We start from the raw sequence: 14,513 nt of genomic DNA, 5'->3' as shown, positions 1-14,513 counted from the left end.
TTATGAAGAGTGATGGGAGCTGTCATAGTGTGTGTGTGTGTGTGTGTGTGTGTGTAACAGTATAACTTTACGTCCGTCCCCTCGCCCATACCCGGGCGCGAACCAGGGACCTTCTGCACACAACGACAACAGTCACCCTCGAAGCATCGTTACCCATCGCTCCACAAAAGCCGCGGCCCTTGCAGAGCAAGGGGAACTACTACTCCAAGGTCTCAGAGCAAGTGACGTAACCCATTGAAACGCTATTTAGCGCACACCGCTAACTAAGCTAGCCGTTTCACATCCGTTACGTGTGTGTGTGTGTGTGTGTGTGTGTGTGTGTGTGTGTGTGTGTGTGTGTGTGTGTGTGTGTGTGTGTGTGTGTGTGTGTGTGTGTGTGTGTGTGTGTGTGTGTGTGTACAGGCTCTCTCATGTCTCCTCTCCTCTCTTGAGGCAGTATCCAATCAGCAGTCTAGGACAAGTTTAACAAAATCCATCCCAACTTCACTTAGAGGGAAAAGTCCCTGTGAGTGCTGATAGTATCAGCAGTTTGCTTGAACACCACACTGCTCCAGCATTTTTTCCTAGGTCAAAGAGGTTAGAGTAGACCCACTATTAATGGTCTTCAGAGCCACATTAAATCGACTCACGGGACATATTCAGCTCGTGGGTCGCAGGTTTGAGATCCAATCAACAAGTCATTGGCCTCCTAGTGAAGTGAAACTGAAAACCAATCCCCTCCCTCCCTCCCGCTCGCTCTCTCCCCCTGCTCCCTTTCTCTCCCCCTGCTCCCTCTCTTTCTCCCCTTGCTCCTTCTCCCCTGCTCCCTCTCTCTCTCGCTCCCTCTGCTCCCTCTCTCCTCCCCTGCTCCCTCTCTCACTCCCCTGCTCCCTCTCTCTCTCTCCCCCTGCTCCCTCGCTCTCTCTCTCCCCCTGCTCCCTCTCTCTCTCTCCCCTGCTCCCTTTCTCTCCCCCTGCTCCCTCTATTTCTCCCCTTGCTCCTTCTCCCCTGCTCCATCTTTCTCTCCCCCTGCTCCCTCTCTCTCTCCCCTGCTCCCTCTCTCTCTCTCTCCCCCTGCTCCCTCTCTCTCCCCCTGCTCCCCCTCTCTCTCCCCCTGCTCCCCCTCTCTCCCCCTGCTCCCTCTCTCACTCCCCTGCTCCCTCTTTCTCTCTCTCCCCCTGCTCCCTCTCTTTCTCCCCTGCTCCCTCTCTCTCTCCCCCTGCTCCCTCTCTCTCTCTCTCCCCCTGCTCCCTCTCTCTCCCCCTGCTCCCTCTCTCTCTCTCCCCCTGCTCCCTCTCTCTCTCTCCCCCTGCTCCCTCTCTCTCTCTCTCTCTCCCCCTGCTCCCTCTCTCCCCCTCTCTCTCCCCCTGCTCTCTCTCTCTCCCCCTGCTCCCTCTCTCTCTCTCTCCCCCTGCTCCCTCTCTCTCCCCCTGCTCCCTCTCTCTCTCTCTCTCTCTCTCTCTCCCCCTGCTCCCTCTCTCCCTCTCCCCCTGCTCCCTCTCTCTATCTCAGGGATAAAGTGAATGTGCTGATGCAGCTAGAGTAAGAAGAGAATGTAACTATCTCCCTGCTGATGCCCTGAGGCAGTACTCAATAACTCTCCCAACCTTCCCACTTTAGTATCATTCTGCTTGGCCCATCCAAACTATCTGGTCATGGCTCCTTGATGAAGACAAAAAGACAGGTTAGAAAAATATATATTTTCATAGTTGTGGAGGAGAAACCACTCCAGAGACAAGCATTAGGAAAGTTGAACTTGTCAAAGAGAGGAATAGACCTTGAACAGTGGACGAGAGAGAGAGTCCATACAGACCATTTAAAATGCCTCTATTCTTTTGAAACTCTTGTTGTGAAAAAGAGAGAGAGAAACAGAGACCAAGAGAGAGAGGGTAAGATTTATTCCTCCGCTTAGAGACAGCCTTGACAGAGCAACAGAAGGTCTAGCCCCCTGTTCACGTTGCATGCCTTTTAGAACCTAAACAAGTAAAAAGCTATGCAGAGCACAGTATAACCCCAACGTCTCACTATCGCCCAAACCTCACAGAGGAGACTACAAAGGACCAGGCTGACTTAAAATAGACTTATCGTGGGATCAAGGAGTGATCAAGACCAACCTCATCACAGAGAGAAATAGGGGAAGAGAGAGAGAGCTAATGAGAGAGAAATATAAAGGGGGAGTGGTTCGACAAAGGGGTGAGGAGGAAGATAGAGGGGGTAGAAAGGTAGAGGGAAAGTGATTCTGTAAGAGGGGGATGAAGAGGGAAGAGAGAAAGAATGAAATATATCATGTAGGTAGATATGGGAGGGGTTGGATTTAGCTTAGCTATTCATTGCTTCTTCTCCTCTCCTCCTTCTTAAAATTCCACACATTCCACATTGGTTGTAATCAATTAACAATCAGTGCACCAAACACACTGCCGCCTGTCCCCAGGCATGCTATCACACGTGGCATGATCTCTACACCCCTCATGTCGGTGTCAGCCCCTCAGTGGCATGCTATCACACGTAGCATGATCTCTACACCCCCTCATGTCGGTGTCAGCCCCTCAGTGGCATGCTATCACACGTAGCATGATCTCTACACCCCCTCATGTTGGTGTCAGCCCCTCAGTGGCATGCTATCACACGTGGCATGATCTCTACACCCCCTCATGTCGGTGTCAGCCCCTCAGTGGCATGCTATCACACGTAGCATGATCTCTACACCCCCTCATGTCGGTGTCAGCCCCTCAGTGGCATGCTATCACACGTGGCATGATCTCTACACCCCCTCATGTCGGTGTCAGCCCCTCAGTGGCATGCTATCACACGTGGCATGATCTCTACACCCCCTCATGTCGGTGTCAGCCCCTCAGTGGCATGCTATCACACGTAGCATGATCTCTACACCCCCTCATGTCGGTGTCAGCCCCTCAGTGGCATGCTATCACACGTAGCATGATCTCTACACCCCCTCATGTCAGTGTCAGCTCCTCAGTGGCATGCTATCACACGTAGCATGATCTCTACACCCCCTCATGTCGGTGTCAGCCCCTCAGTGGCATGCTATCACACGTAGCATGATCTCTACACCCCCTCATGTCGGTGTCAGCCCCTCAGTGGCATGCTATCACACGTAGCATGATCTCTACACCCCCTCATGTCGGTGTCAGCTCCTCAGTGGCATGCTATCACACGTAGCATGATCTCTACACCCCCTCATGTCGGTGTCAGCCCCTCAGTGGCATACTATCACACGTAGCATGATCTCTACATACCCTCATGTTGGTGTCAGCTCCTCAGTGGCATGCTATCACACGTAGCATGATCTCTACACCCCTCATGTCGGTGTCAGCCCCACAGTGGCATGCTATCACACGTAGCATGATCTCTACACCCCTCATGTCAGTGTCAGCTCCTCAGTGGCATGCTATCACACGCAGCATGATCTCTACACCCCTCATGTCGGTGTCAGCCCCTCAGTGGCATGCTATCACACGTAGCATGATCTCTACACCCCTCATGTCGGTGTCAGCCCCTCAGTGGCATGCTATCACACGTAGCATGATCTCTACACCCCTCATGTCGGTGTCAGCTCCTCAGTGGCATGCTATCACACGGCATGATCTCTACACCCCCTCATGTCGGTGTCAGCCCCTCAGTGGCATGCTATCACACGTAGCATGATCTCTACACCCCTCATCATGTGGCATGGTGTCAGCTCCTCAGTGGCATGCTATCACACGTAGCATGATCTCTACACCCCCTCATGTCGGTGTCAGCCCTCAGTGGCATGCTATCACACGTAGCATGATCTCTACACCCCCCTCATGTCACAGCTCCTCAGTGGCATGCTATCACACGCAGCATGATCTCTACACCCCCTCATGTCGGTGTCAGCTCCTCAGTGGCATGCTATCACACGTAGCATGATCTCTACACCCCTCATGTCGGTGTCAGCCCCTCAGTGGCATGCTATCAGCCTCTACACCCCCTCAGTGGCATGCTATCACACGTAGCATGATCTCTACACCCCCTCATGTCATGTCGGTGTCAGCAGCTCCTCAGTGGCATGCTATCACACGTAGCATGATCTCTACACCCCCCTCATGTCGGTGTCAGCCCCACAGTGGCATGCTATCACACGTAGCATGATCTCTACACCCCCTCATGTCAGTGTCAGCTCCTCAGTGGCATGCTATCACACGCAGCATGATCTCTACACCCCCTCATGTCGGTGTCAGCCCCTCAGTGGCATGCTATCACACGTAGCATGATCTCTACACCCCCTCATGTCGGTGTCAGCCCCTCAGTGGCATGCTATCACACGTAGCATGATCTCTACACCCCCTCATGTCGGTGTCAGCTCCTCAGTGGCATGCTATCACACGTAGCATGATCTCTACACCCCCTCATGTCGGTGTCAGCCCCTCAGTGGCATGCTATCACACGTAGCATGATCTCTACACCCCCTCATGTCGGTGTCAGCTCCTCAGTGGCATGCTATCACACGTGATCTCTACACCCCCTCATGTCGGTGTCAGCCCTCAGTGGCATGCTATCACACGTAGCATGATCTCTACACCCCCCTCATGTCGGTGTCAGCCCCTCAGTGGCATGCTATCACACGTAGCATGATCTCTACACCCCTCATGTCGGTGTCAGCTCCTCAGTGGCATGCTATCACACGTAGCATGATCTCTACACCCCCTCATGTCGGTGTCAGCCCCTCAGTGGCATGCTATCACACGTAGCATGATCTCTACACCCCCTCATGTCGGTGTCAGCTCCTCAGTGGCATGCTATCACACGTAGCATGATCTCTACAACCCCTCATGTCGGTGTCAGCTCTCAGTGGCATGCTATCACACGTAGCATGATCTCTACACCCCCTCATGTCGGTGTCAGCCCTCAGTGGCATGCTATCACACGTAGCATGATCTCTACACCCCCTCATGTCGGTGTCAGCCCCTCAGTGGCATGCTATCACACGTAGCATGATCTCTACACCCCTCATGTCGGTGTCAGCCCTCAGTGGCATGCTATCACACGTAGCATGATCTCTACACCCCTCATGTCGGTGTCAGCCCCTCAGTGGCATGCTATCACACGTAGCATGATCTCTACACCCCTCATGTCGGTGTCAGCTCCTCAGTGGCATGCTATCACACGTAGCATGATCTCTACACCCCTCATGTCGGTGTCAGCTCCTCAGTGGCATGCTATCACACGTAGCATGATCTCTACACCCCTCATGTCGGTGTCAGCCCTCAGTGGCATGCTATCACACGTAGCATGATCTCTACAACCCTCATGTCGGTGTCAGCTCCTCAGTGGCATACTATCACACGTAGCATGATCTCTACAACCCCTCATGTCGGTGTCAGCCCTCAGTGGCATGCTATCACACGTAGCATGATCTCTACATCCCTCATGTCGGTGTCAGCCCTCAGTGGCATACTATCACACGTAGCATGATCTCTACAACCCCTCATGTCGGTGTCAGCTCCTCAGTGGCATGCTATCACACGTAGCATGATCTCTACACCCCCTCATGTCGGTGTCAGCTCCTCAGTGGCATGCTATCACACGTAGCATGATCTCTACACCCCCTCATGTCGGTGTCAGCTCCTCAGTGGCATGCTATCACACGTAGCATGATCTCTACACCCCCTCATGTCGGTGTCAGCTCCTCAGTGGCATGCTATCACACGTAGCATGATCTCTACACCCCCTCATGTCGGTGTCAGCTCCTCAGTGGCATGCTATCACACGTAGCATGATCTCTACAACCCCTCATGTCGGTGTCAGCTCCTCAGTGGCATGCTATCACACGTAGCATGATCTCTACACCCCCTCATGTCGGTGTCAGCTCCTCAGTGGCATGCTATCACACGTAGCATGATCTCTACACCCCCTCATGTCGGTGTCAGCTCCTCAGTGGCATGCTATCACACGTAGCATGATCTCTACACCCCTCATGTCGGTGTCAGCCCCTCAGTGGCATGCTATCACACGTAGCATGATCTCTACACCCCTCATGTCGGTGTCAGCCCTCAGTGGCATGCTATCACACGTAGCATGATCTCTACACCCCCTCATGTCGGTGTCAGCTCCTCAGTGGCATGCTATCACACGTGGCATGATCTCTACACCCCCTCATGTCAGTGTCAGCTCCTCAGTGGCATGCTATCACACGTAGCATGATCTCTACATCCCCTCATGTCGGTGTCAGCCCCTCAGTGGCATGCTATCACACGTAGCATGATCTCTACACCCCCTCATGTCGGTGTCAGCCCCTCAGTGGCATGCTATCACACGTAGCATGATCTCTACACCCCCTCATGTCGGTGTCAGCTCCTCAGTGGCATGCTATCACACGTAGCATGATCTCTACACCCCCTCATGTCGGTGTCAGCTCCTCAGTGGCATGCTATCACACGTAGCATGATCTCTACACCCCCTCATGTCGGTGTCAGCTCCTCAGTGGCATGCTATCACACGTAGCATGATCTCTACAACCCCTCATGTCGGTGTCAGCTCCTCAGTGGCATGCGTCCTCTTCATGGGCCTAATTGAAGCAGGTGTAAATAAAAAAGTCCTGCATCAGCGCCTGTTATGAGTTACACACACTGACAGTGATGGGCAATTATACTGCAGGAATGTATTCAGTTCACAAAGCCTTATGGCTGCATCCCACATGACACCCTATTCTCTACATAGTGCACTACTTCTGACCAGAGCCCCATGGGTCCTGGTCAAAAGTAGTGCGCTACATAGGGCATTTGGGACAAAAGCTTTGTCCTTGGCAGAGCACGAGACGCGTTATTACGGTGAATAGGTTTTTCCCCTAATAGGGAATGTATTCATACAAATACCAATTGTATTTCATATACCATATACCTATTTCATATACCTTTGACTATTGGATGTTCTTATAGGCACTTTAGTATTGCCAGCCTAATCTCGGGAGTTGATCGGCTTGAAGTCATAAACAGCGCTGTGCTTCAAGCATTGCGAAGAGCTGCTGGCAAATGCAGGAAAGTGCTGTTTGAATGAATGCTTACGAGCCTGCTGCTGCCTACCATCGCCCAGTCAGACTGCTCTATCAAATATCAAATCATAGACTTAATTATAATATAATAAACACAGAAATACGAGCCCTAGGTCATTAATATGGTCAAATCCGGGAAATTATCATTTAGAAAACAAAACGTTTATTCTTTCAGTGAAATACGGAATCGTTACATATTTTATCAAACGGGTGGCAACCCTTAGTCTAAATACTGCTGTTACATTGCACAACCTTGTTATGTCATAATTATGTACAATTCTGGCAAATTAATTATGGTCTTTGTTAGGAAGAAATAGTCTTCACACAGTTCGCAACGAGCCAGGCGGACCAAACTGCTGCACATACCCTGACTCTGGTTCCACTGAACGCAAGAAAAGTGACAATTTCCCTAGTTATTATTGCCTGCTAACATGAATTTCTTTTAACTTAATATGCAGGTTTAAAAATATATAGTTGTGTATTGATTTTAAGAAAGGCATTGATTATGCTTTTTTCGCGAATGCACTTTTGTTATATCATCACCCCTTTGGCGAAGTAGGCTGTGATTCGATGATAAATTAACAGGCACCGCACTGATTATATGCAACGCAGGACAAGCTAGTTAAACTAGTAATATCATCAACCATGTGTAATTAACTAGTGATTATGTTAAGATTGTTTTTATAAGATAAGTTTAATGCTAGCGCTAGCTAGCAACTTACCTTGGCTCCTTGCTGCACTCGCGTAACAGGTGGTCACCCTGCCAAGCAGTCTCCTCGTGGATTGCAAAAATGCCGATTACCAATTGTTATGAAAACTTGAAATCGGCCCTAATTAATTGTCCTTGACGATTAATTGGTCGACCTCTAATGCAAATGCCAAAATGGGTGTAACCTTCACCACCCTGCTGCTCTCACCAATCACTGGCTCACTAAGCAGACAAAGTGCTACACTCTCAGTGATCGTCCCACCCTGGAAACACACTCAGCTGGGTCCACATGCTAGTTCATCCCTCACACAAAATCAAATTGAGCTGGTGACTAAAATCAAGTGACATCTTATGAGGCGTCTCCAGACACCCTGTGTATGTGTGTGTGTGTGTATGAAGTGCCATGATTCACCCCGAGGCTGACGTAAAGGGAAATGGAACTGTTAGTCATGGGGGATCAATTCTCTGTGACAACCCTTTTTGGGATGTACCTCTCTCTGTCCATGCATTCAATCAATAACAGTCAAGGACATGCAATCATAAGAAGAGGCTATGGAACAGACATGCTAATGACGGTTGGAGCCGGATGTTCTAACCTATAGAATCTATAGTGGATCCTTAACTATTATGTTGATAAGTGGCACGGTAATGAGCACCGGACGCAGACATCAACGTGTTACAGTGTCATTATATGAAATCTGTGTCTCAGTGCTTTGATTGGCCCACAAGCATTATGATGCTACTTCTCAAACAGTTTACGATCCACTGTCTCCTCAACATCTATTTCCACATGTCTTTTTGACAGGAGTCTACCTCCATAAATCAGGGGGAACTCTGTAACTGGATATACAGCACATCATTACCCTATTAAATAACACAAACAGAGCCTGGAAAGGTGAGAAATGCACAGACCAACATCTATTCAATTCTCCTGGAAGCCTCTATTACTCTGTTAGACAGACTAACACTGTTCACTCTGAAACAGCAGGCGGGCATCTGACAAGGTGGCCTGACATTTAAATAAGTGTGCAGAGAAACATGCAGTATTTTAAACTTGAAGGTAGCCCCATGGCCCCCGGGGCACTGTGAGAATGAAGGAAACCTTAGAACAAAAGGTTTCAATTCTGCTGCTGTTACCTTCAGTGGTCTCTCCTCTGCCTGAAGAGTGTGCACACATGCAGGCAGGTGCAAGCACACACAAACACAAACAGACGCAGACAAACACACTCACACAGCCTCAGTGCAGATAGAACATCTGGAGGGTGAACAGTGCTGATTCAAATTGCACAAGAAGAAACGTGCAGTTTATTCCGATTGAGTATTCCCAATTCAATTTGGAGACATTGATTGGTCATGTGGTTGTAAAGCAGAGTGGCGTTGGTGCTGTGAGCAGAGCAGATACCTGGATCAATGCCAGGTCACTGCACAGCCACCGCTCAACGCACCCTGGGGGAAGAAAGTCCAAATGAAAAGCTGGACAGAACAACATTAGGCTCAGTAGCTCTTTTTCTTTATGGTTGAATACAATCACAGATGGGTTTTACTGTAAAAACAAAACAGAATAACTACTGTTAGGTAAACTCCCCATACAGGTAGATGTTTCCAGCCTTGAGAATAAGCCCTGTGGTCATAGGAAGTAAGCTAGTTGGACAACAAAGATAATGCATAGACATTACTATAGCTGGTTGGTTGATATTCCAGCCTGTAACGGCCCTTACTGGACCAGCCTCATCAACAGAACTACTGTACACCATTACATACAGGAATAGGACCACTGACAGTGGACTACATTTTACAGCAGCAAAGAGACAAATGGACTCTTATTCAGGACTGGATTATGATCTTGTTCCACACACAACCTTACTGACTCGATTAAAAACTGTACAATTGGTTCCATACATATCTCAGATCATGCATTCATTTCTTTGGACATGCTTGTTTATATAACCCAAAATGTTCCTCCTTCAAACCTGTCTTCTGATCTAAAAACATGTATTCCTCTGCTGATTGGTCACTGAGGGGTTCTTCCCATTAAAATGTCTGAAAGTGACGAATTTGTCCTCTGGTCAGTTCAATAAGGAAAACAATCCTGATTTACAGCAGCACTGACCACAGTAACTAGCGATACGTCTCTGTGGGTCCAACCAGGGATGTAGTGAAGGGTAAACGCAGGTCAACGTTGTATATTTTGCTTGACCCCTTCTTCTAACCTTGAAGAAAAGCTCTTGACTAAAGAATGTATAACATCCATTTAGACACTGGAATGATGCTGGAGATCATGAATATGATGTTAAAAAATGGGCAAAGTGCCCTTCTAAAGGAATTTTAGCAATACCACTTGCTTAGGGATGGATCGACATTTACAGAATGGTTATCTGGAGGAAAATGGGGGAGGGTCATGTTTTTCATTTTCAGTCAAGGGAAGGGTTTAGTATTATTTAAAAAAAATCTAGTCCAGGCACCATCACGTCTGGAGGAAACCTGGCACCATCACGTCTGGAGGAAACCTGGCACCATCACGTCTGGAGGAAACCTGGCACCATCACGTCTGGAGGAAACCTGGCACTAGCTAACCTAGCTGGTTCATTGTTGCCCATGCAAGGAAGTTAGGCTACCTAGCTAAAATGTTTGCTAGCCTATGAAACTAAAACTAAAAGCGTACAGAGCCATAGACCGTTTTGCCAACATGAAAGAAAGGAGGACGGCATTAGCGTTCAAATAGTCTACAAGTAGGGTGAGTCCCCCCCCCAAAAAATGTAGTTGCGAACGCACTCGCACAGAAATCAATATTTGCTTTGTGGACTTCACCTGACAGACGTTTCTCTCGGGTTTTGTGATGAAACAAACGTATGTGTAGTTGAATTTATTCCGCCACTGTGACTGTTGTCTTTCTGTTGTCATGGCCTTATTGTATATCACGGTGGCGTATAAATGAGCATCACAACATAGGGTGAAATATGGATGTTTTACTGGCTTGGCTTCCTCAGTGATTTACCCATTTTACCTACCGTCTTCCCCCCCTACTCTTGTCCACGGTGGTCTGCGAACCCACAACCTTCTATCCTGCAGCCCTGTACACTAGAAAATAATATCTAAATTCCTGCGTTGCCATGTAATGGTTGCAAAACAAAGGACAGTTTCCAAAACTGCATATCTAAGGCTCTAGTCTGTCCAAGAAGTGAGGGTAAACGGTAGACATGTTCTCTGCTATTATTATTCGTTGTATATGGGAAGGTAACTTTTTTTTAATCAAGTGTTCAGGGAGGGTTTAGGTCAAATATATATTGCTGAATGGAGGACCATCCATTTTCATTTCAGAGAGGTCCGGTATTCTCCATGTAATCCTTATTATAAATAACATCCACTCCCTTACAGTTTAAAGTCAGTTAGTTTTGAAGGACACCGTGCATGATCAGTAGCTCTCCCACGGGCCATTCTCAGTCTCCTGTGGTTTTGATGTGTGTGCCTCTCCAATGTCATCTGGGGCTAGACTGAATAATGGCAGGGGGGAGATAGAGGGTTAGGGGGATAGAGGCTGGAATGATTGGCCCACCCGATTCTCACTCCTTCCTCAGCCTGTGTTTGGTATTCATCACCATTAGCATTAATTAACATGTATTAGCTCTCGTTATGGTCGTTAGGCAGCGGAGCACCGCTGGGCATCTGCAGCCCGTCAGTGTGTCACCACAGCTGTAATATTCAGTGACTGAATGAGGATGCCAAGGCAAGAGAGATGAGAGGAGGAGAAGACAGGAGAGGAGAGGGAGGGAGGGGAAGATGGGAGATGAGAGGAGGAGAAGACAGGAGAGGAGAGAGAGGGGACGATGGGAGAGGAGAGGAGGAGAAGACAGGAGAGGAGAGGAGGGGAAGACGGGAGGAGGAGAAGACGGGAGAGGAGAGGAGGAGAAGACAGGAGAGGAGAGGAGGAGAAGACAGGAGAGGAGAGGGAGGGGAAGATGGGAGAGGAGAGGAGGAGAAGACAGGAGAGGAGAGGGAAGGGAAGATGGGAGAGGAGAGGAGGAGAAGACGGGAGAGGAGAGGAGGGAAGACGGGAGAGGAGAGGAGGAGAAGACAGGAGAGGAGAGGGAGGGGAAGACGGGAGAGGAGAGGAGGAGAAGACGGGAGAGGAGAGGGAGGGGAAGATGGGAGAGGAGAGGAGGAGAAGACAGGAGAGGGAGGGGGGAAGATGGGAGAGGAGAGGAGGAGAAGACAGGAGAGGAGAGGGAGGGGAAGATGGGAGAGGAGAGGAGGAGAAGAGAGGAGAGGGAGAGGGAGGGGAAGATGGGAGAGGAGAGGAGGAGAAGACAGGAGAGGAGAGGAGGAGAAGACAGGAGAGGAGAGGGAGGGGAAGATGGGAGAGGAGAGGAGGAGAAGACAGGAGAGGAGAGGGAGGGGAAGATGGGAGAGGATCTAAAAAGAGGATATGGAAAGGAAGGAGAGGAAGAGAGTGAAGAGGAAAGAAAAAGAGGAGAGGTGAGTAGAGAAGAAGGGAGAGGAGAGATGGAATGGCTTCTCTCTCACTCACTGTCACTCATATTTCCAGTGGTAGTGACAGTAATTGAGGGTGAGACACAGCTGCCTCTCCAGGAGAACCTGGCTTTATAGTCCTCATCTCTGGGCAGATGGCCAAACCATATTTCTCTCCTTGAAGTGAGTGGCAATAATAAGAACAACTCTCTCTTTATCCCCCTGTCCCCTCTTCTCTTTATCCCTTCTTCTAAAGGACTCTCATCTCCCATGGCTGTTAAGAATGACCACACCCTAGGTTGTATAGGAAGACAACTTTGTGGAAACAACACCAGGTTGTTTGGCACATCATTCTGGACACAGACATGTGATCCTGTGTTGCCCAGTTGGTAAGAGTGTGGCACGAGCAACACCAGGGTTGTGGATTTGATTCCTGGTGGGATCACATACGTATACTAACATGAACGCAGTCTGTGGGTAAGTTTGTATAAAAGCGTCTGCTAAATAACCTCTCCCTTTTTATATAGTGGGAAGAGAAATGCTTTAGATGAATAATATACGCAGGATGTAAACGGCTTGCAGATGTCATTGATAACATACCCATAGCACTGAAAGCATTGGAAGTCTTGCTCTAACAAATGAGGCAATCCTACCCTTCAACATCAACACAACAGTTACATTAGCGTACAGTTAAATCACTGTAACACATAGATGTCACACTCTTAGAAACAAAGGTGCTATCTAGAACCTAAAACAGTTATTCAGCTGTCCCCATAGAAGAACCCTTTGAAAAACTATTTTGGTTCCAGGAAGAACCCTTTTGGTTCAAGGTAGAACCCTTTTGGGTTCCATGTTAAACCCTTTCCACTGATGGTTCTACATGGAAGCTCTACATGGAACCAAAAAGGGTTATTCTATGGGGACAGCCGAAGAAACCTTTTGGGTTCCATGTTAAACCCTTTCCACTGATGGTTCTACATGGAAGCTCTACATGGAACCAAAAAGGGTTATTCTATGGGGACAGCCGAAGAACCCTTTTGGGTTCCATGTTAAACCCTTTCCACTGATGGTTCTACATGGAAGCTCTACATGGAACCAAAAAGGGTTATTCTATGGGGACAGCCGAAGAACCCTTTTGGGTTCCATATTAAACCCTTTCCACTGATGGTTCTACATGGAAGCTCTACATGGAACCAAAAAAGGTTATTCTATGGGGACAGCCGAAGAACCCTTTTGGGTTCCATGTTAAACCCTTTCCACTGATGGTTCTACATGGAAGCTCTACATGGAACCAAAAAAGGTTATTCTATGGGGACAGCCGAAGAACCCTTTTGGAACCCTTTTTTCTAAGAGTGTAGTTCTAAAGAAGTGAGTAATGGGCTTGTAGAAAATGGGTGAAGCATGAGCCTGCTGTAACCACACCATATGTGGCTCTCTCTCTCCTCTCTTACACCCTCTACCCTCTCTCATCCCTCCCCTTCATCCTCTCACTCTCTTGCTTCCCAACTCTCTGCACTTCTCATCCTCTCACTTCTCTATTCTACTCCATTCCTTTCTTCACTTTCAGGGCTCAGCCTATGGTTCTGCTCTGGCTCTGACAGAAGTTCACACATTGTAGAAATGATAGAATTATTAACATTTCTTCCCCTGTTCCATTCTAAACACCCTTTTCACAACGCTTGGAGAAAATGTTGGTATGCAGTCATAAAAATAAGGAATTTTGGCATTATGGCATTGGCATTATGAACCAAATTGCCTTCCCATGTAAGTTAGCAAGAAAGCCCTTTGAAGAAGAGTCCTTTAATGAAGCTATAACAAGTGATGGCACAAACAGAGGCATGGGACACTACAGAAATACAAGCAGCACACAAGCCTATAAAACCCATCTTATAGTAGTCCTTTTGACCAGTAAGATCCCACTGGTATGAACTATACAAGCCTTCATTTCTAATTCACACTGGGGTTGCAAAATGACTCTTTCCCAAAATGTCCAGGCTTCCCAGGAGTCCTGGTTGAAACATTCCTGGAATCAGGCGAGGATAATCCTCCTACCTGGAATTCTGTAAAACCTGGGAATTGTGGAAAAAATACCGACATGAACCCTACTTCATACACCAGAAAAACGGGACTTGGATTGCAATGCAATAAATCACATAACTCATAGATAATGAATGTCTTCTTTGTGAGTGGTTGGGTAATTCTTATCTATGCCATTCTTCATCCTGTTATCTGGGACCAGTGTTCCTGCTGTTGCTGCCAGGAGGAGGCCAAACCATTCTTCATCCAGAGCTAACAGACATATCTTGGCTACAGCCATCCCATCCT

General features: G+C 48.4%; 1 protein-coding gene across 1 annotated transcript in view; it reads right to left on the bottom strand.

The window, feature by feature from the left end:
- The window catches only part of LOC127919716 (ras-related protein Rab-26-like), a 96,617-nt gene that overhangs the window by 26,205 nt on the left and 55,899 nt on the right, over positions 1 to 14,513 (bottom strand). The gene's annotated exons all lie outside the window — the stretch shown is intronic.

This window comes from Oncorhynchus keta, unplaced genomic scaffold (assembly GCF_023373465.1).
Source record: "Oncorhynchus keta strain PuntledgeMale-10-30-2019 unplaced genomic scaffold, Oket_V2 Un_contig_17431_pilon_pilon, whole genome shotgun sequence".
Lineage (NCBI taxonomy): Eukaryota > Metazoa > Chordata > Actinopteri > Salmoniformes > Salmonidae > Oncorhynchus > Oncorhynchus keta.
Note: the sequence above shows the minus strand (reverse complement) of the source record. Positions and strands in the feature narration are given on the sequence as shown.